The following is a 24,246-nucleotide window of genomic DNA, read 5'->3' on the forward strand; positions in this document are numbered from 1 at the left end:
AAGCATGGTAGAACTTCAAACCAAGATGATATTAAATCAGCACTAGCTAGTATAATGACTTGTTTTCTTCAAAATAGCTGTTCATACCATCACAGATAATAAAATCATACAAACCAGGATAAAACTGTTCCAACTAATGAATGGAAAGATTATAAAGCTTCAGAGCAATGTAATGGGGAATCATGATTACCACAAACTTTTATGTACTGTTACCATTTCTTAGACTAGGGAGACTATACAGTATTTATACATGTGAGTTTGATTTATTTCACTTATGAGTATGGTCTCGAGCTGCGTCCATTTATTTATAAATATCTCAATGTGATCATTCTTTATAGCTGAGTAGTACTCCACTGTATAAAAATACCACAACTTTTTATCCATTCCTCAGTTGATAGACACTTAGGTTGTTTCCAAGATCTGGTTCTTACAAATTGTGCTGCTATAAACATGGGTGCACATATATCACTGTGATATAATGTTTTCAGTTTTTCTGGGAATATGCCTAGAAGTGGAATAGTTGGATCTAATGGGACTTCCAATCCCAGCTTTTTGAGGAATCTCTAGACTGACTTCCACAGTGGTTGCAACAGCCTACATTCTCACTTAACAGTGCAGGAGAGTTCCTTTTCCCCCACAACCTCAGCAGCATTTGTTGTTTGTAGTTTTCTTGATACTGGTCATTCTTTCAGGGTGAGATGAAATCTCAGTGTGGTTTTAATTTGCATTTCTCTAATGACTAATGATGGTGAACATTTTTTCACATATTTATTTGCCATTTGTATTTCTTCATCTGATAGCTGTGTATTCATGTCAGATGCCCATTTTTAGATTGGGTCTTTGAATTTCGGGGGTCTGATTTCTTTTTAACTCTTTTTTTTTCTTTTCAACTCTTTATATTTTTTTAAACAGAAGTCCTTTGTCTGAGGGACAGTGCCCATAGATTTTTACCCAGTTTGTGGGTTTTTTTTTTCATTATGCTGGAGATTTGTTTTGACATGCAGAAACTTTTTAATACGATGTTATCCAAGTTATTGATTTTGGGAAATATTTCTCGTGCATTTTGATTCCTGTTCATGAATTCTCTACCTACCCCTATGTATGCAAGATTTTTAACCAATTTTTCTTCCAACAGATTTAGTGTTTCTGATTTAATATTTAGATCTTTGATCCGTTTAGATTTTAGTTTAGTACATGATGATAGACATGCATCTCATTTTAATTTTCACCATATGTAGAGCCAGTTTTTTTCTAGCACTATTTATTAAAAACACTGTCATTCTGCCAGTGAACATGTTTGGCCCCTTATCAAAGACAAGGTGGTTGAGTTGTGGTTGTATCTTCTAATCTATTCCATTGATCTTTAGATCTGTTTTTATTTCAGTACTATGTTGATTTTTTTACAGGAGTTTTGTAGTGTAACTTCAGGTCAGGTATTGTGATGTCTCCTGTCTTGCCTTTGCTTCTTAGAATTGCCTTTGCTATTCTAGGTCTCTTCTGATTCCAAATGGATTTTAGGAGTGATTTCTCTAGATCTGTGATTATGCTAGTGGATTTAATTGGAATTGCATTGAATCTGTAAAACAGTTTTGGGAGAATGGCCATTTTCACAGTATTTATTCTTCCTATCCATGAACAAGGCATGTCTTTCCATTTTCTGAGACATTTTTTGGTTTCTTTTTTTGAAATATTATAATCTTCCATGAATATATCTTTTACTCCTTTCATGAGATTAATTCCTAAGTATTTTACTTTTTGGACGCTAATGCAAAGGCTGTAGTTTCTCTTATTTCTCTCTCAGTGATTTTGTTGGTAGTGTATAGGAATGCTATTGATTTTTGAGTATGGACTTTGTATCCAGCTACATAGTTGAATTTACTTATTTCTAGGAGTCTTTCAATGGTGTTTTGGGGCTCTTCTATGTAGAATATAGTGTCTGAAAATAATGATAATTTAACTTCCTCTTTTCCTCTATTTATTCCTTTTACTTCTTTCTCTTGTCTAATTTATCTGGTTAGTATTTCAAGTATTAAGTTACTAAGAGTGGTGATAAGGGACATACCTTTCTTGTGCCTGATTTAAGATAAAGGCCTTTAGCTTTTGGCTATTTAATATGATGCTGGCGGTTGGTTAGTCATAGACGGCCTTTATCATATTGAGGTGAAGACAATCTATTCCAATTTTCTGTGAGGTTCTTGTCATGAATTAGTGTTGGACCTTATCAAAAGCTTTTTCTGCATCCATAGAAATGATATGTGATTCTTACTTTTGGCTGTATTGTTGTGGTGGGCTACATTTCTTGATGTATTTATGTTGAACCATCCCTGCATGCCTCACATGACTCTCACTTGATCGTGGTGTATAATCTTCTTGATGATTGGCTGCATCCTGTTTGACAATATTTTATTGAGTTCTTTGCCTCTATGTTCATTAGGGAGATGGGCCTGTAGTTGTCTTTTTTAGTAGGGTCTTTTTCAGGTTTTGATACGAGTGTAATATTTGCTTCCAGGAATGACTTAGGAAGAACTGCTTCCCTTTCAATATCATTGAAGGGTGTGAAGAGTGTTGGTATTAAATCTTCTTTATTTTTCTGCAGTGAATTCATCTGGGCCTGGGCTCTTCTTTATAAATAAGTACTTAAATATATTTTCAATTTCATTAATAGAAATTGGGTTATTCAGCAGTTTTATATCTTCTTGACCCAGCTTGGGTAGTTCATATGTTTCTAGGAATCTGTCCATTTCTTCTCTGTTATCGAACCTATGAGAGTATAAGTTTTTGAAATAGGTGTTGATGAACTCCTATATTTCCACAAAGTCTATAGTGATTTCACCTTTTACATTCCTTATTGGATTAATATGGTTCTTTTCTTTTGTTTTTTAATAAGGTTGTCTAGGGGCTTATCAATTTTATTTATTCTATCAAAGAACCAACTCTTTGATTCATTGATTCTTTGAATTGCTTTCTTAGTCTCTGTTGCATTAATTTCTGCTCTGATTTTTATAATTTCCTCCCTTCATTTGGCTTTTGACTTTACTTGATTTTCTTATCCTAGATGTTTGATGTGTAGTATCGAGTTGTTTATTTGTGTTCATTCTGTTTTCCTGATATGGGATCTCAGTGCAATAAATTTTCCTCTGAGGACCACTTTCATTGCATCCCACAGATTCTGGTAAACTTCATTTGAATTTTTGTTTGCTTCTAGTAATTTTTAATTTCTTGTTTAATTTCCTCTGTGACCCATTGATTGCACAAGAGTGTATTTGTAGGGAGCGTTTTTGAATAGCTGCTGCTGTCCTGCCCCTCCTGCCTGAGGGCATTTTGTGTGTCAGCCTACATTTCCCATGATCCTCCCCTTGCCTGCAATGCACATGACAAGCAAACTTCCTGTTTCAGCCTGCCTACATTACCCATAATCCTCTCCTGCTTACATCATATAACCGAATGTGACGATGACCTATCAGATTAAGCCTTCTTCCTGCCTATGGCCCGCCCCCACCCTATATAAGTTGTAGCCATTTTAAAAATAAACGAGACTCGATTGGAATCTCATCCTGTCTCCATCTCTCTTTTCTCTTGTCCTGCCCCCATCCCCGATCCCCTCTCCAGGTTGAGACCCATAGATTGGTCCGCAGGCCGGATCATGTATTATTCAATTTCCATGTGTTTATGGGGTTTCTGTAGTTTCCTTTATCATTAATTGCTAGTTTCATGGTGCCATGATCCAATAAAATGCATAGGGTAGTTTCAACTCTTTATCTGTCTTTTCTCTCTAACTGCTTTATTATTCTTTTTTTATCTTGGATCTCAGTGATGGTGATTATTATATGGGTGTAGTTTTATTTTTGTTATGGCTATTTGGAATTCTATATGCTTCACTAATCTGTATGTCAGTTTCTATTCTCATGTTTGGGAAATTTTCAGTTATTACTTCTGTAAATAGACTTTTGATATCATTTGTGTTGTCTTCTTATTTTTCATTTATCCCTATCAGTCTTATTTTATTTTCTTTGCATCATCCTGCAGGTGTTGAATTGTTAGTTCCTGATTCATTGTTATTTTTAAAAGATCCTTCCTTTACTATTCACTAGCTGCAGTCTTGTCTTCAAGGTCTGAAATCTATCTTCACTGTTGAGGCAGTTTTGACAACTTTCGATGGAATTTTTGATTTCCTGTATATCTCTTTGAATCTGCTTCATTTATTTTGTTTGTTTCTTATATTGTTCATCCAGATAGTCTATCATTTTGTTTTGTTCCCCTAATTTTTTAACTGTGTCTTCTTTAGATGTGTTCAGCATTTCTTTCATTAATTTTATCATTTCTCTTTTACCTGGAAGGTTATTTCTAATTTGAATTCCTTTAAAGCTTCCTGTAGTTGCTTCTTTCTTTCAGTTGCTATTATTTCAGGTGTTTCAGGTGTATGGCATTTATTTTCTTCTGTGTATATGGCTCCTAGGCCATGCCCCCTGTTCTTGGAGCCAAATGAGTGTGGACTGAAACCTCCAAAAACTGTACGAAATAAACCTTTGCTTTCCCAACTTTGGGCTTCAGGTATTTTGTCTCAGCGACAAGTAAAAAGTAACTAAGACATGATCTATCCGTAAAAGTTAGTGTATTAAAATCAATAAAAGCATGACAATCAAGGATAAGGCAAAGTAAGCTGAATCACATAACAAAATCTGGTTGTAGTAGAAGTAAACAAACAAAAAATACAATAAAATTCATAGAAAAAGAAAATACTACAAGTGTTTAAAAACTGTAAAGGTCTAATGTCAAGAAGTAATTGTTCTGCTCCATGGAAATCTTTAGTAAAAAGGCAAAAGATTTATACTATTTGAAGACAAACTGCATGTATATTTAAGTGTATAAGATAGGCAACCATATTACTGAGTTTTATTGGATCATTGAACAGAACTGTTTGCAGTCTTACTGTTTGAATGTCCACTTTATATGCTTTAATTTTGTAACTTGAACAACTATTTCTAAGATCACAATATGTAATCTATCAAGTAGTGATTTCCTACTGTTTATTTTTTCTGAAATTCTGTATAACTTGTACCCTTTTTCTGTTTTTTTTCTTTTTTCTCCTCAAATAAATTAAAAAAAGAAAAAAAGAAGTAATTGTTCCTTCATTACTCAAATAAATTCAGTAGTCTAACCTAAATTCTGGCTTAGAAAATCATTGAGAGTTGTATCACAATATTTATGCATTTAGAAAAAATAATTTTAATTTAAGAAGGTTCTTTTCTATGAGAATGTGTTTTATCTCCAAATCTATGTGAAAAATTTCTTTCTGGCCTTAACAAAATAATGTAGCACTTAGGTACAAAGATGCAGCCCAGTAGCCCTGCACTGGAGGCCAAGATGGAGAAGACCTCCATGGCCACCATCACCTTCCCCTTGCTGCTGTGGTACACGGGGAGGAAGGTGACCCACACACTGCAGAACACCAGCATGCTGAATGTCAGGAACTTGGCCTCATTGAAGGTGTCAGGCAGGTTCCTGGCCAGGAAAGCCACAGTGAAGCTGAGCAGGGCCAGGGAGCCCAGGTATCCCAGGACACAGTAGAAGGCAGTGAGGGAGCCCTTGTTGCACATGATGATGATGTGGCCATGTTCAGAGTGTGGATCTCTGTCAACGTAAGGTGGATTCGTCCCCATCCAGATGCCACAGAGAGTGAGTTGGACCAGGGTGCAGATGGGGATGATGCAGTTTGGTGCCCCTGATACCAGCAGCTGCCTCATCCTTCTGCCTGGAGCTGTGACCTTAAAGGCTAGCACCACAGTAATGGTTTTGGCCAACACAGTGGAAACAACCACAGTGAAGACAACTGCAAATGTGGTCCACTGGAGGATGCAGCTGGCTGTGCTGGGACGGCCAATGAAGAGCAGGGTGCAGAGGAAGCAGAAGGTGAGGGAGAAGAGCAGGGTGTAGCTGAGAGCCCGGTTGTTGGCTTTGACTATGGGAGTGTCTCGGTGTTTCACAAAGAGCCCAAGGACAGCAGCTGTGAAGACAGTGAGACTCAGGGCAGAGCCAGCCAGAGTCTTCCCCAAGGAATCTGCATAGTCCAGAAAAGTCTCAGACTTTTGGAGGCAATGCTTTCTCTCAGTGTTGGCATACTGATGATCTGGACATGGCGTGCATTGTTCCATGTCTAGCAAGAAATTAAAATTATCATCACTGCAATTTCAGTTTTTCCTTCCTATTCACACCTCTTACCCCAAAATGCTCATGGTTGGTTAAGACAAATCTTTCTCTGTCCTTCAAAGATACATTAAAATGTTGAATAAAAATGTTTCCTTCTTGATATAGACTATGTTGTTTATGATGTCATAGATGATGCTTTATTGTCTTTATTAATCTGATGTATTTCTAAATGCAGTTCTTCCCTTTCACAGATTGGAGTGCTTTCTGTGAAATAAACCTTTGTAAGTGCTGTTCTGTTTTCTCATTCAACCAATAAGCAATTATTGATGAATCGTCACAACTGGGTGAGTCCAAAGACTCAGATAATAGCAGCAGTACTTATCAAGAAATGAATGAATCATCACCCTATATAAGGTTGTAATTTTCACCAAAAGTCTAATTGAATTTTTATTTTAGTACCAGGGATTATACTCATGATCTTGCAATTGTCAAGGAGGCATTTAATTGAATTTTGACTGAATCTTCTTTGAATCAGTAAATTTATTTAATAAATAGTGATTCTTCTTCATTGAATCATCTATCCAGGAACACATTTTGTCCAACAAGCTATTTCAAATTTGCTTTTGTTAATAGCTCCCTTTATTACTCATATATTCCCAAACACTTAAGGAACTTATAAGTATTTCATACTTTAAAAAGTAATAAACATTATCTTATAACTTTCTTCTTGGAATGTTACATGAGTGAATTCTAGCAGAATTTTAACATAAAAACTTTTATTTAGTTACAACTTTATAAATTCATTAATTCATTGAAATTTTATCTGTACACACAACTAATGCTGGAAAATAATTCTATTTGTACTAAATTCTTTGTGAGTTTTTACTTTTATTTCTTTGTTTCAAGATATTCTACTAGCTATGTTTTCCAGTGAATTGCCAGTAAAATTACTGATACGGAGAAATTTTTCTTGTTCTTGTTTGCCATGTTGAATCATAAAATATAATGCCTGCTTTGTATTTAGGGAATATTATTTATGGACCTAAGACAGTTTTCTCCAACTTTAAGTCTAGTAGGAGTTACTGTCATTCTTCCTTTCTAACTTATCAATAGGTCTTCACTATATTCTATCCTTATTCATTTTAGTTCTATTGTCTAAGAAAATTATTGCCCTGAATTATGTTCAGCATAGATAATCTGGTTATTAGATAGCTCCCCATCACAATCTTGGGTAGCCTTCAAAGTTGAATGTAGAATTCATGATTCTACTATAACTTTGTGACAATTGGTGACAGACTTTAGCTCTTCACATAAAATAACTTGTTCTCCACTTTTACATTTTTGTAAAGATGTTTGAGTAATCAGTGTTAGTATGGTGTTAAATGCTTATGTTTCTCCAGTGAGGCATTAAACACTATTAAGATTTGGGAAAGCATGAAATTATGATCTTATATGTTAATTCATGTGATACTGTTGAATGTTTCTAATTTTTTGGATAGTTTACTTTTTTGTTTTAAACCTGTCAATTCCAATTATATATTCATAGATCTAAGTCCAACTATGCATGCATCTTGTATATGATATACTGCGTGCTTCTCCGCACAAAAACTAATATCTCAACAATTATGACTTGTATTTTGCAGGTTTTCCCTTTATTCCTGATCAAAGTTGTTGAAGGTTGTCAGCTTTTAAAGGGAATTGACATTAGTTTTGTTATTTGTTTTCTCTATATATCCACTTTCATAAATTTTCTTCTTATATTCTTTTCAATAGTTTATTATTGAATTTGCCAATTCTTGCTAGTCTCTGATGAAAATCTTCAAATGCAGAACTCAGCCTTTGTTTATTTAAGTATATATGAAGTCCATATATGACTATAAAGTTAGTTTCAATTTCAACCCAAAGGTTTCATAAGTAATATTCTCAATAGACACTAAAAAAGTTATTTTCTAATTAAGCACATGTCATTGAAGAATGTATTTCTTAAAACAGAAGCAACTGATTTTGGGTGCATTTTTCTCTATAAATTAGTATGAAATGCAAATATCAAATTGCCACACATCCCATTTGATTGTACACACCCAAAGTAACTCTCTTGTATACAATATCATCCTGTTTATTATATTTCAAAACTAATTCAAAGTTATGCAAAGCACATTAGAAAACTAAAACACACAAGTCAGAAAAATAAATAATGTACAACAGAGAGGTAATTTTTACCATGTCAACATTTTTTATCATAAATTCAGTCATTTCCAAAGTGATACTTATATGTTATTCAAAAATCTTGAATATTACTTTTGTGTGCCATTTCTTCACCTTGCACAAAATGCTTTCCCGTGTACTTTGTTCTTCAATAATATTGAGCCTTTTTATGTACTTCACCTTCCATGATATGTACTTCTTTAACCAGGTCAAGAAATTGTCATATTCCTTGCCTGTCTGATATAATATAGATGCTATGGGGTCCATGAAAAAATTTATTATACATTGATCAAAAATATAGGTATGATCATTTATTATATCCTATACTCTGTGAATATGACCCTTATAACTGAGTGCACTAATTATTCATGTCACTATGCAGCTGGTGACTGAAAGGTTTGGCTCATATTAAAAATTTTTTGTCTTTTTCCTTTTTATCAGTACCAGGGATTGAACTCACGACTGCCTGCTTGCAAGGCAGGCGCTTATGCCACTGAGCTAAATCCCCAGCCCCTCATATTAAAAATTTTTAAATCTCTTTACAGGAAAAGACACATGGTCACTAATTTCTTTCAAAACTCTTTCCCTTGTTTCCAAGGCTCTGAACTCACCATTCTTTCCAATTTCTGAATCAATGCTGAAAGTCTTTCTGAATTATTGACACATATTCAGGGAACTATGCTCCCAAGTATTTTCCAAGGGAAAAGCAGGCCTCCAAAACAATTTGATGTATCCTTATCCAGCTACTCACTGAATCTGCCACAATACTGCCTCTGACTCTGCCTCAAAGTCATTCCCAGCCAGTGGAATAAAAAGCATGCATCACCATAAATGGCTGGTGACATTAGGCTCAGTGTGGACCTAGAAAAACAAATGAGCCAAGTGTGGTGTCACATGCCTATTTTCCCAACTACACTGGCAGCAGTGGTAGGAGGACCACAGGTTTTAAGCCAGCCTGCACAACTTATGGGGAAAGTTTCTAAAAATAACAAAATGCAGATGGCTGAAAATACATCCACTGACAGACCATGTGTATAGTCCATCCCAGTGAAGCAAAAGGAAAAGACAAATAGTACTCAAATCTAGTTCAGGGAAAGGTGAATATGGATTATCAAGAAATATTATTACAGAAGGAAATTACTAAGAAATGGGAGAAAGCATTCACCTTTATTTTTCCATTCAAGGTTTTACTCATTTCTTGGGTTGATGAGAGGCAGACAACTGATCCAGAAATGTTACTCATACCTGTATCATTAGCAATCTCATTCTTTGAGCAAGGGGTACAATCAAAACAGCAGGCAGCCTTTCCTTCCTGAGGGCTTTTCCTAAATCCAGGATCACAACTCTCACTGCACACAGAGCGGGGCGTCTGAGGACAATCAGATTCAGGTTGGCAACTTCTTTATCTTTTATTTGATCTTTCACAAGCAAACTGACAACTTAATTCATGTTAATGCATACAATCACATATTTACTTGAATGACACGTGTATTTATTGACAAAACTATGAATATTCACAAAACGTGGTTATGTATTTATGATTCATTCTCATTCATCAGAAAGAGGACAAATAAGAAGTTCTTTAAATTCAACAAGTGAATTGTTATATTTCCATGTGTAACCATTCAATATACAGCTAGCAGCAGAAGACACACAAGGCTTTGTTTGTTTATGTTAACGAAGCAAATTGTGTTTAGTGGTGACCTACCTCAGTAATTCCTGTGGCCCACTCTATCATCTCCTCAGACAAAGACAACTGTTGCCCAACTGGAGCATGTGGGGAAAACTCTCCGACCTTTGCCCTGAATCTCAGGCCTTCGGGAAAATTCCAAAAGTTGAGAATATCATACTTCGCATCCACTTTACTTTTCTTGTCTAAAGTGACTTGTTCTCCAACAGGACTGTTAAACTGGAGGTCCTTCAGAATGGTGTGTAGCTGAAAAGGATATTCTTTATATCTTGTTTAATAATGGAACATTCACACTGGCATCAAGTGAAGTAAATTAAAGTATCATAATGTTTCTAAAAAGTTACTTTCAAAAGAAGGTGTGTCAACCAAACCCATGTGAATATATGCTGTGCAAGGATGCCAAAGATTTCCCTCACTGTTTTCTGATTGCTTCTGCGACATCTATCTGCAAAATGAGGTTATAAATACCAACATGACTGTAGAATGCAATATAAATCTTAAACAAAATATCCACTGTAGTTTTTTTTAAATCACATTGAGGTACACAAAAAGCACACATTAACCCACTTTCTTTTCAAAAACTGCATCGGAAAAGTTGCTATTTTTATTGAAAACTTGAGGTAGAAAAAGCATTAATATCCTTCAGAACCAACGAAATGATTATGATTCATTTCTAGGTCAAAATTTATCTCTAGAATAAAATTAGTAGAGAATACTTAAGAGTTTTCCATAAATGATCTTTGTTTATTGGTTTTGAGCAATGGTGGAAAGCCCTATATTTTGATCTTGATAACAGGGTCTGCCTCACAATAAGTATCACATTACCTGCTAAGGAGAGAACATATTATTCCCACTTCCCATGGGTTGTGCTTGAACTTGTTGAAAAAGCATCTCCTGGAGGGCATGGGCCACAGCATACACTGCATTGTACGTGTTGAAACTTCCATCGCTCACGGCTGTGTCAAAACGATTTACAGGCAGCCATGCAAGAGAGGCATTGGGTGCACAGTCCTTCAGCGAACAGTCAGAGACAGATAATGAGCAGTGGAAATTTTGTACCCAATATTGAGTGAGGAAAGTGTCTTCTGGGTATTTGAAGGGAGTAGCCATTTGGATAAACTTATCAAAACCAGGAATCTCCTCATGGTGGTGTGAAAAAATGAGAGTCCCATGAAATGAGTCCAGGATGAAATTTCTCCCAGCCAGGTCTGTATGCCATTGTGAGTTTGTGACCCAGACTCTCCATGTCACCAGTTGTAGCCCTATCTGATGGTTTATATGATTCAGACTGTCAGTGTCATAATAAATGATTACAACATTTACAGGTGATATTTCTCGAGTTAGGAAATCGCGCATCTCTGTATTTGCGAGGTATGATACAAGAGCGTTTGAGATCATTTTTACAAATGCTACACATATTCCATTCCTGTCCATCTCTCCTCTCACATCTGAGAGAAACTGAAAACCATTATGGCCTTCTGCGATGACCAGTCCCACCCAGGTCCAGCTGAAATGAAGCATCAAGAAAACCATACCAAGGGCCAGAGATGCATCCTTTGGGGCCACCTGATGGAGAGAAGGAAACTGGCCATTTTCATTGAAATCGGCCTCATAAGTGCCAAAGGTAAGCTAAAAAGAAAAGAAAATTGGACGTTATGTGGAGAGATGACGTAAAGCACAATCTGTTATGTAACAATTTTAATACAGAAGGAAATACAGATACAAATTGTAGAAGGAAAAACTCCTTATTCTCATCTATTAAATCATCTGACTTCATAGGAATCTTATTTTAGAAAGTAATTGAGCAGACTCTGCATTCAAGAAGTCATCAATTTCCTGTCCTGCTTCTCTGATGTATATAAAGAAGATGTGGGTAAACCACTAATCTCTGTGTTGCACTTTGAGGCTGGGCAATTTGTGTGACACACAAACCCAATTTGTCCATCAGCCTTCCTTAGAAACTGAACCTGGAACTATCAGCTAATATGACCTGATTGTATCCTTCCTTCTTTATCCTGTCTCACCTGTGGAAATTTGTAGAGTTCCAGAAATTGTCCAATTTGAGAAGAAATTGCCCATGGTGATCCTGTCAGCAGTGCTACTGATTTAGTCTCTGTCCCACATCTATAGTTAGGTGCCCCATTTTGTCCTGTGTGCAAAATGAGGAAACTATCTAATAACTTCCAATAACTGTAAAGTAAATTATGGTACTCATATCCCAGCGATATATTGGGTAAAAGATGAGGATTCTTGTTGATCTCTTCAATGGCAAAGATGAAGGCTAGAACATTCTGGTAATTGTTGGGCATAAGCCTGAAAAGAAAGCAAAGTAGTTCTTAGATAAAAAAAATTCAATGCATGATTGTATTCCAATCTAGAACAATATCACTTATAAGTTGGATGCAGTGCCTCTCCCTCCTTCATATTCTAAGGACCCAAACCTGAATGTGCTGGCTTTAGGGGTGTTTTTGAAAGTTTATCAGTATTAAATTAGATTGTGCCTGTAGATTTATCATGGATGAGATGAACATCCTTATAATATCAGACCAAAGAGAACATGCATCATCTATCATAGGAGGACAGATTGATATGATTTCAGCATATAAACCATGAATCAAATGCTTTCAATTTCTTAGCCTTAATTTTTTTAAAAAAACTACTAAAGCATGTTTTAGGCATATAGTTTGTTGTACATTTTTACTCTGCAAATTGTGTTAAGACAACATTCTGTGTCAATACAAGACTCTGAAATTGTAATCTATTTCTGCAAGATCGGATGCCAACAAGGTCTTGGAATTTTTTCTAAACAAATTACAGAAGAGGCTCCAATGGGTCTTTGCTAACTTCCAAATACATGGAAAAAATGACTTCAATTATAAAAGAAAGTATAGGAAATGGAAAAGCGTGAAATGTGTAGGGTGGGCTTTATGTATATTTTCTATTGTGAAGAACTAAAATAACCTCACACTGTAATACATCAATAAGTACTTCATATTTATGATTTCTACATGAAGTTGAAGTGACAAATAGGGGGGACAGTAATGCTAAATGAGGGTGTATACATGCAGGTTATGATGACTCCTGCAAGGGGAGTGTGGTGCAGCGGAAGGTTGGCTCTGCCACCACTGAAACCTGAGAAACTGCTGTCACCTTCAGAGCTTCTCAGGAGGAAAATCTGGAACAGGCAAAGACAACTGGAACAGAAATGAAGGACAAACAAGAGTAAAAACTCGAGATACTAAGAGATGAGAAATTTTACACACATCATCCTTTTCATCTCTTAAAAATAGAAAAGTAATTTAATATCTGTAGCAGTGTGTCTCCTAAACAGTCCCTGTACCTCACATTTTTTATCATCTTGTAAACAGTCTGCCAGAAAATGACGTTTTTGCTTCATCATTCACTGATCTTTGATTTCATGAGGCTGAAACATAGTCTTTCTGATTGTCCTCTCTGTCGAGGTTTGGTGAACAGGTGAGTTCATATTCATATCTTGTTAATAATCCCTGTCTCATGGAGAAGAACTTTTGTTCTTTTTTTTTTTTGACCTAATCCACATTGACCACAGGGACATACCTACTATGCTATACTATACTATACTATACTATACTATACTATACTATACTATACTATACTATACAGGTTCTCTACTCTGCCCCATCACTGCCCAGAATATGTGCTTTTCAGCTGTGGTTTTTCAGCTATCTATATGTGTCTCCTAAATAAGTCGTGAAAATATAACTTTTTTTGTACTATTATTGCAGAAATATTATTTTTTTCAGACAATGTTGTTGATATTCCTCAAAATACTGCCATATATTTTCTTATTGGCATGCTTCCTTTAAATTCTATTTCTTTTTATCATCATTATAAGCTCTAGAAATTTAATTTTCTTTTTTCTCTACATTATCTAGATATATTGCAGTTTGTAAATCACAGTATTTTTGTGATGACCTGAAAATCCATACAATTATAAATTGTTCACATTTCTTTTTATTTTAATAATGCATCTTACCTAATTTTTCATTAATTAATACAACTACCAAAATTTATTTTCATTGTTTACCAAATAATATTTTTGTAATATATTGTCTTTGAAATTTTCAAATTTAATGTGGTTTCCATGTATCTTACACAAAAGAGTTAATTAAATTTGTCATGTTTTCTTCAAGTGTCATAGTTTATATTTAAGTGGAAAAAAGTGGTAGAGTTTTGTAAGTAGTGTTTTCATCGAACGTCAGTTTGTACATTAATGAAGTAAAAATATTTATGCTTTTGTAACGAAAACATATCTTTTATTCTAGCATGAATACCTTGTCATTGTCAGATCACTTCTAACTCATTTTCTAGTGTTTGTTTTTCATGTACCTATATGTCCTTGCTTTTATTATCGTAATATATCCCTTCTACTTGGGTAAGTGCTACATGTTCTCATATATTATAGCTAAATAGCTGTTGCTAATCTAGGTATATTTTCTCATCAGTTTAGAAACTAATGGACATTTAAATTTCTAGCTGTTTCTACATCAATGGCGTACTTTTGTCTCAGAATTTTTTCTGCATTTTTATCACCTACTTTCATATTTAAATATTTCTTAATTTTCACATTTATTGTGTAATTGTGGGCCTTTTGGGGGAATCAGTATGTTTCCTTCAGAATAAAATTGAGTTTTCCATTTCATATCATCAATTATAAAACATCTATGAATCTTCTAAATTTTATAATTGCTTGTTATTTTGAAGAGAATAAAGCCAAGCAAAATTAAATAGAATAGTCGATCAAAACAATGAACATGATACAGGACTTCAAAACAAGATAAAAAGAAATTAATAGTGGCTAGCATAATGCCTCTTGTTATCATCAATATAACTGCCCATACCATCAGGCATAATAAAATCAATCAAAGGTAAATGCTGAAAGCAATACAGGATTTAAAAACAAGACAGTAGGAAAGCAATAATGGTTACCATAGTGCTTATTGTTATCTTCAAAGTAGTTGCCTATACCATAATATACACTAAAATCAGACAAAACGAATTAGAATAACATCAGTCAAACCAAAACAATGAAAACAATGCAGGGCTTCAAAACAAGAAAAAACAAATCATTAATGGTTACATTAACATACTTTGTTATTTTTGAAATAGCTTCCCGTGCTTTAAAATACAATAAAATCAAAGAAAACAGAACAGAATAAAATCAAACAGAGCAATGAAAAAACAGTACAAGGTTTGAAAACACGATAATAGGTTAACAATGGTCATTGCCTTCTCTTTTTAGACATTTCCTCCCCTTTCACTTTCACAGTAACTATTGTGCATTTTCGATCCCAGTAACTCTTTAGTTTTTGATACTAGAGAGACCACATGATGTTCACCCATGTTATTCTGAACCACTTCACTCACAAGCATTATCTCAAGTTTTATCCATTTACCTAAAAGAGACTCAAGACTATCTTTCTTTATAGCTGAGTAGCTTTCCATTGTATAAAAGTGCCATATCTTTCTTATCCATTCTGCAATTGATAGGCAAACTACCCTACTTTTTCTGGTTCCTTTTCACAGAGAGCACTGGTTTCTCTCCTTTGACTTCAGTCTATGAATTTTCTTTCAAGTTAAATATATTTCTTGTATAAAAAATGTTGATGAGTACTGTCTCCTGATCTAATCTGCCTGTGTTCCTTTTTGTTGGTGACTAGAGACAATCTATATTAATGGTAATAGCCAACACGCACAGCCGCATCTCTGCTATGCTACTTTCTGACTGTTGGCTGCCTACTTTCCCCTCCATTCAATTGTCTGCCCTGCTTGGTGCTCCAGCTGGGGCTCTGCTGCTGTTACTGGTATTGTGGTAAGTGTTATCTCTCTCTAGGATGTCTTTCAGTACATTGGTAGTGTTGGTTAGGTGGTCATGAATTCCTTTGGTTGTTCCTTGTCATGTATCTTGTTTCTCCATTAATTTTGAAAAATAGTTTTGCAAAGTACATCAATCTGTGTTGGAAGTTGTTTTATTTCAAGACTTGAAAACCTTGACTTAATGGTTTCACGGGAGAAGTCTGTCATGATTCTGAGGGGCTTTTCTGTATGGGTAATCTGTTTCCTTTCTCTAAAAGCTTTTAATATTCTGTTCTTTTGCTGAATTTCTGGGATCTTGATTAACACATGTCTGTGTATAGATTTACCTTGGTTGTGGCTAGCTGGAGTTCTATATGGCTCACTTGTTACATCATTTTCCCATGCTTGGGAAATTTTCTGCTATTGCTTCTGTAAATAGACTTTTTATGTCATTTGTGTTGACCCCTGGGGTTTTTTTATTTGCTGATACTTATTCTTCTTAAAATATTTTTCTTAGTATAGTCTTGCAGCCAATGAATTGTTATTTTCTGGTTCCCTGTTAGTTTTGATATCTTTCATTTTGTGACTGCTAGCTGCTAACCTGTCTTCAAGGTCTGAATGTTTCAGGGTTTTTTTGAGCAATTTTGCCAGCTTTCAATGCAAATTTAATTCCCTGCACATCTCTTTAGATCTGTTTGATGCATTCTAAGCCTATTTTGTACTGTTCACTCAAGATTTCCCTCATTTTCCTATGCTGTTCTATTTTTATAATCTATGTCTTCTTCAGAGATGTTTAGCAATTCTTTTATTATCTTTTTCATTTCTTCTTTTACATGAGACAGTATTTTGCTCTAATTTCTTTTCTAGCCTGATATAGATGATTCTTTTAATTCAATTGCCATCATGTCAGAAACTTCAGGTGTAAAACTCCCCACATTTTCTGTGCTTACATCTTCTGGACTTGCTCTTCATGATTTGAAGATCAGAGACTGCATTTTGCTTCTTCATCTTGACATTTTCCTGAGTTCTTCTGGACAAGTGGGTAGTGGGGTCCCAAGCGCTTCCTACATTGGCTACAATATGTCCAAAGCATGAATGCTTGGTTCTCCTGGCCAGTGCTGACAATGACTATCCAATGGTGGGCACTGGCTGTGCTGGTGTGGGGCTGGCTCCTGCTTTTCCCCTCCTGCCTGTCTACTGACAGTAGGAAGTATCTCAGATTGCAACGGGTGTATGGGTGAGAGCAGGGTTGGCCGCTGCCTCCTGAAGCTGAGCATAAGTTCTGATTTTTAAAAATCTTAATGTTTCAGCTGGGAATTTAGCTCAATGGCATAAGCGCCTGCCTAGCGAGCATGAGGTCATGAGTTCCATCTGCAGTACCAAAAAATAAAAATAAAAATCTGAATGTTTCTTCATAATTTTTTTTTCATTTTGGAAAGTTTTCCTGGTTAATGTTCATTGTAGACTTTTATTTCTATGAATAGTTTATAAGAATTTTTGATTTTCATTTTGCTGTTAGAATATTGAGCAATGAGATATCTAAATCCATTATTATTTTAATATTTTGTGTGTGTTACTGACAATAATAAAAAATTATGGATTTATGAATATGTTACGCTACTTTCTAGTCCATTGCAAGGTGAAGCGAATTTAGAGTCTTTATTCAGTTTTTTTTGCCACAGAAATCATTAGTGTCTGCTTTAGTCATGGCAACTGACAGGATATTGATTGTATTTATTTCTTTTTTCCATGATTCTAAGTTAATTCCATGACTCTAAGTTTAGATACACTCTAAGTGTATCTAATTCTTTCCCTTCAGTAACCAGTAATCCAAATCTTATACTTCCAGAAATAACTGGAAATAAAGAAAAAATGATATAGTTGTGTAAAACTCCTTTGTTAATGTGTTCTTCAAAATTGCTAAATACAAACTACCAGAAAGTTCAAAGAGAACAATGTAAACTATTGGAAAAAAATTTAAATTATCCCTTGGTAACATGGATTACAAAGGAAAAAAAAAAACAAAAGCATATGAAGATTTTCATCTAGCACTGCAGACACAATCAAGCACAATTTTCATTGTGGTCTTGTGACAACCATTCCCTTAAACTTGAGTAATTCTAACAAAATTCTACAACTGTGTTTCTTACCTATTGCTTAAAGACTGGACTCCAGAATTAACATTTAAAAAGGCAAAAATAGTGATCTAGATACACAAATATAGTATAATGTCATATATTCAACAAAGATTGCACAATTTTTTACTTTTTAGCATTTTTAGATTTTTGTAATTTTAGACATTAGATCCCTTTAGATCTAAAATCAATAAGTTCAATAAAATAATATTTTTATGAGATCAATGACAACACCTTTTAATCTTTAAACAAGTTGTAGATTATTGATAGATACAGATGATGATCATGAACAACCCACACAAATAGATAAATGATAGATAGATAGATATTGACCCTGAAAAATCACATATTTTTGTATCATGCATATGTTCTTGTGTATGAAATTCATGTTATAAATATTGACAGTGGACAAAGTCTATTAATTTTATTCAGGTTTGTTCCTTAACATCAGACAAGTTCCTTGTTTTAATCAGTTGTGCAAATGTCCAAAATAGAGTAATGTTTTGTTCAGCCATAGAAATTTTGAATCCAGTGATGCACTACATGAGAAATCAGACTTGAAATCACATGTTCACTTCCACTTACACAGACACAAATCCAAGCTTACTACCAAAATTTAGTAAATATGTGACATAACGTATGTCAGTCATTCTGATGAATTAGGTTTAGGTGGCAAGGACAAGCCAGTGATTGGAATGCAGTAACTCGGAGCCACATACATAGATAGTGAGGGAAGATAAATGATGAGAAAATATGTTTTCTATGAAATAAATATGCAGAAGCACTATGTTTCTTGGCAAAGAAATGTGAGAGAAGAAGACTGCATAAGAAAATAAAATAATTCTGCACTTCCAAACAAGGGAAAAACATAGAAAACATGTTCAATATGAATCAGTGTTAGGTGCAAGAGATTAGAAGGCAAGAATGTAAAGTTAGCAACAAATCCACAGAAATATTCTCAGCAGATACATTTTTATGGAATAGTCAATAAATTGGCGTCACTCAAAATATCTAATAAAATAAATCAAAATTATAAAGAAAATCATGTAAGAAAAGTAAAATGAGCAAATTTATGTAGCAACTTACAGTGAACCTAAATGTATTTACAAATTAATTTTTTATCTAAAAATTAATACTTATCTTGTCTACTAAAATATTGCTTTGTAAAGCTAAGATAGATAAGGGGCTAGCACCAAGAAGAGCCCAGGCCCAGATGGATTCACTGCAGAATTCTACAAGAAATATAAAGAAGACCTAATGCCGACACTCCTCAAACTATTCAATGAAATTGAAAGGGAAGCAATCCTTCCTAAGTCATTCCTAGAAGCAAATATTACTCTAGTACCAAAACCTGAGAAAGACCCAACTATAAAAGAGAACTATAGACTGATCTCCCTAATGAACACAGATGCAAAAATCCTCAATAAAATATTGGCAAATAGGATCCAGCAAATCATCAAGAAGATTATACACCATGACCAAGTGGGATTCATCCCAGGAATGCAAGGATGGTTCAACATACGCAAATCAATAAATGTAATCCACCATATCAATAAAGCCAAAAATAAGAATCACATGGTCATCTCTATAGATGCAGAAAAAGCCTTCGATAAGGTCCAACACTTATTCATGATAAGAACTTTACAGAAAATTGGAATAAATGGTCTTTACCTCAATATAATAAAGGCCATTTATGACAAACCAATAGCCAGCATCATACTAAATGGCCAAAAATTGAAAGCCTTTACTTTAAAATCGGGTACAAGACAAGGATGTCCTTTATCACCACTCCTATTTAATATAGTACTGGAAGTACTAGCCAGAGCAATTAGGCAAGAAAGAGAAATAAAAGGGGTAAAGATAGGAAAAGAAGAAGTTAAATTATCATTGTTTGCAGATGACATGATACTCTACATAGAAGACCCCCTAAACTCCATTGAAAGACTCTTAGATACAATAAATAAATTCAGTAATGTGGCTGGATACAAAATCAATACTCAGAAATCAATAGCATTCCTATACACAAACAACAAAATTACAGAGAGGGAAATAAGAGAAACTGGACTATTCACATTAGCAAGCAAAAAAATGAAATATTTAGGAATTACTCTTACGAAAGAAGTGAAAGACTTATACAGTGAAAATTATAATACACTGAAAAAGGAAATTGAAGATGATCTCAGAAAATGGAAAGACATCCCTTGCTCATGGATAGGAAGAACAAACATTGTGAAAATGGCCATTCTCCCAAAATTGTTATACAGATTCAATGCAATCCCAATAGAAATACCATCAACATACCTTATAGATCTAGAGAAATCACTCCTAAATTTCATCTGGAACCAGAAGAGACCTAGAATCGCAAAGGCAATTCTAAGCAGCAAAGACAAAGCAGGAGGCATCACAATCCCTGACTTGAAGTTATACTACAAAGCAACAGTAGTAAAACCAACATGGTATTGGAATCAAAACAGAGCTGAAGATCAGTGGAATAGATTAGAAGATACAACCACAACTACGAACACACTCAACCACCTTATTTTTGATAAAGGAGCCAAGCAGGTTCACTGGAAGAACGACAGTCTCTTTAATAAATGGTGCTGGAAAAACTGGCTCTCCATTTGCTGAAAACTAAAGCTAGACCCATGTCTATCACCATGTACTAAATTAAAATCTAAATGGGTCAAAGATCTGAATATTAAAACAGAAACACTAAATCTATTGGAAGACAAAATAGGTAGAAACCTTGGAGACATAGGAGTAGGTAAAGAATTCATGAACAGGACTCAAACCGCACGGGAAATACTTCCCAGAATCAATAACTGGGACCACTTCTTATTAAAAAGTTTCTGCATGTCAAAAGAAATCTCCAGCATAGTGAAAATAAAACCCACAAACTGGGAAAAGATTTTAGTGAACTCTCTCTCAGACAAGGGCCTCTTGTCTAAAACATATAAAGAATTAAAGAAACTCAGACCTCCGAAATTCAAAGATCCAATCCAAAAATGGGCATCTGAGATGAATATGCAATTCTCAGATGAAGAAATGCAAATGGCAAATAAATACATGAAAAAATGCTCATCATCATTGGTCATTAGAGAAATGCAAATTAAAACCACACTGAGATACCATCTCACTCCTGAAAGAATGGCCAGGATCAAGAAAACCGACAACAAATGCTGGAGAGGCTGTGGGGAAAAAGGAACTCTCCTGCACTGCTGGTGGGAGTGTAGACTGGTACAGCCTTTGTGGAGATCTGTCTGGAGATTTCTCAAAAAGTTGGGATTGGAAATCCCATTTATTCCAGCTATTCCACTTCTAGGCATATTCCCAGAAGAACTGAAAGCATCATACCACAGTGATATATGTGCACCTATGTTTATAGCAGCACAATTTGTAATCGCCAGATCTTGGAAACAACCCAAGTGCCCATCAACTGAGGAATGGATAAAAAAGTTGTGGTATTTCTATACAATGGAGTATTATTCAGCTATAAAGAAGGATCACATTGAGATATTTATCAATAATTGGGCGCAGCTTGAGACCATACTCATTAGTGAAATAAATCAATCTCGCATGTGTGAATACCGAATAGTTTCCCTAATGTAAATAATGATTCAAATATATAAAAATATGTGGTAATCATGATTCCCCATTAGGTGGCCTTGAAGCCTTATAAAGTTTTCACTCATTAATTAGAAAGGCTTTATTCTGGGCTTCTTGATATGAAAATATTTGAAGCTAGAGTATATGAAGTTTTATCCAAATATTTCAAGGAAAAAGACACTATGATAACTACTATTAAGTCATGTTATAAGGTGGTGAAGTACTACGTTGTTGAAACAGTCATGCTGTGACCTCTATTGTTATATTGTTATGTCCTGTTTTATCTCAATCTCCCCCTTATTGTTTCAAAAAAAATTATTTAGTCATTTCTTATGTTTGTCTTAATTAAAGAAAAAATTCAAAAAAATTAGGATATATAAATAGTAACTCTTTTCTATTTCCTATTAACTTGTTTTGAAGTCCTGTAGTACTCCCACGATCTTGTTTTGACTGATTAGACTCTGTTCCATTCTATATGATAGTATCAAGTTTGAAGACATAGGCAACTACTTTGAAGACAATAAGATTCACTAAGATACCCATTCTGGTTTGACTATTGTCTTCTTTGGAAGTCCTGTAATGTTTACAATGCCTAAGTTTTATTGGTCTTGTTCTCTACTGTTTTGTCCAACTTTATAATATCTAATAAGATAGACAATTCTTTTTAAGGAAACAAGGGACAACGTTGATAACCATTGTTGATAAACTTGTACTCTGTTCTACACCATGTGCTATGTCTATCCTTGGTATTGACTGACAGCTTTGTTTTGCCATATTTGACTGTATTCTCCCCCCCCCAAAGAAAGTAATAAGCACTAAGGAGTAATAAAATCCAAGATGTGTAAATTTTGTTGTAAAAAAGAGAGGGGGAAAAAAAAAGAAAAAGAGCTCTAACGGATATAACAGCAAGTGTGTTTGGGGGTGTTAAATAGCTGACTTTATCAATGTTTTTGGAACCATTGAACACAGCTGTTTGCAGTCTCCCTGTTTGAATGTCCACCTTGTGTTCTTTGATACTGTGATTTGAGGAACTATTTTCAAGAAAATAGTGTGTAATCTACTAGCAGGTAATTTCTTACTGTTATGTTTTTTTGTTTTGTTTTGTAGTTCTGTATTGCATGTACCCTTACGCCGCTTTGGTTTGTTTTGTGTTTTTCTCTTTTTCCTCTTAAATAAAAAAAAAAGATAAGGGGCTAGGGATTTAGCTCAGTGGCATAAGCACCTGCCTGGCAAAGGTCATGAGTTCAGTCCCCAGCAGCCCCTCAAAAATAAATAAAAACATATATAAAATAAAAGTAATATATAATAAAAATTTTTGTGTCTTTATTAAGTTTATATTGGCTAGTTATAAGTATATCATTATGCAAATAATAACCCTGGCCTCTCATTAAAATTTTGATAGCTTTTTAAAATCTTATCTTTCCTGAAAGAATAAAAAAATCTTTATCAAAAATATGCAATAATCTCTACTAATCAGTACACATTTTGTATTGCATACATTAATTATAGGAAAATATTTTTTCATATTTTGTCTTTAAAGATAACTGAAACAAAATCCTGTCAACATGCACCCACATGGAGATGCATATGAAGTGCTCGATATATTCATTTGCTTTATTACTTATTGGAAAATATCAATAACATCAGCACTTCACATTTTATCATATAAAAATGCACACTTTGGAATTACTGACCTTTATTGAAATTTTAAAAAATTCTAATTACAAGGTCCATCTTCCTTAAGTAGAAAATAAACAACCTGCTGTAAGAATTTTGTGTTTGTCAGATGCTGCTTTTCATGGGCGATCACTGAATCACTTCCTAGAAATCTTTTGTTAATGACAGTATAATCCACACCAGGGATGCACTGTAACCTGCTTCAAATGCTGTGTGATGATTATAGTTAAAGAAGTATGAGTCATGAGCATGGCTAGTGAAACAGAATCCAATTAATACTATGTTTTTGTACCAGAGTTGGTTACTATTGTTCTAGGATTCCTAATCCATAAAATTAAAAACTAAAACAGCACAGAAAAAAATAGAAGTGCTACTAATTACATCTCATAAAGTAGAAAATGTTTCATTTCAGAAATCTGAAAAAGTCTGAAGAGGACTCATGATTCATAAAATTTAAAATACCCAACTACAGAGTAAACATATGTGCAGTTGTCAAAAACTTTCCAGCTTATGATTCCAAATATCAAGCATTAAGGGAGAAATGTGTGTGATATATAAAGAGACTACATAATTTTGTACTGGAAACTTGAAAAAACTATGATGTTCTACAAAAGAACATGAAAACATTGAAAATTATATTGCATACTCACCGCTAAATTCCACCAAAATTCACACCACTTTCACCAAAAATGAAAACAATTTTTCTCACAATATCAAAACTTACTTTTGAGATTTTTAAACATAAGAATTCTTTGAAGTTAATGAAAGTAATTCATATTTATGTGATAAAAAATTGGAAAAAATAATACTAATTGCAATATTTCAAAACATTTAAATCTTAGATTTCAGTGGAACAAGTCAGACAAAAAAATACAGAAGTGACCTGTGTGGATTCTTTTATTTCCTTTTACACATATGTAATAGATATCTACCTTGTATTGATATCACTAT

The 24,246-nt window shown here is 34.4% G+C and overlaps 1 non-coding gene and 1 pseudogene across 1 annotated transcript; both read right to left on the reverse strand.

Moving 5' to 3' along the window:
- Positions 1 to 4,737: 4,737 nt before the first annotated feature.
- Positions 4,738 to 4,854, reverse strand: LOC111756322 (U5 spliceosomal RNA). Its single transcript, XR_002790814.1, has one exon. It is a non-coding gene; the product is annotated as a U5 spliceosomal RNA (small nuclear RNA).
- Positions 4,855 to 5,231: 377 nt separating this feature from the next.
- LOC100734808 (vomeronasal type-2 receptor 116-like) overlaps positions 5,232 to 24,246 on the reverse strand; it is a 31,593-nt pseudogene continuing 12,578 nt past the window's right edge.

The sequence above is a fragment of the Cavia porcellus genome, unplaced genomic scaffold, assembly GCF_034190915.1.
Source record: "Cavia porcellus strain 051 isolate PalLab524CR breed Dunkin Hartley unplaced genomic scaffold, mCavPor4.1 scaffold_17, whole genome shotgun sequence".
In the NCBI taxonomy this organism is placed as follows: domain Eukaryota; kingdom Metazoa; phylum Chordata; class Mammalia; order Rodentia; family Caviidae; genus Cavia; species Cavia porcellus.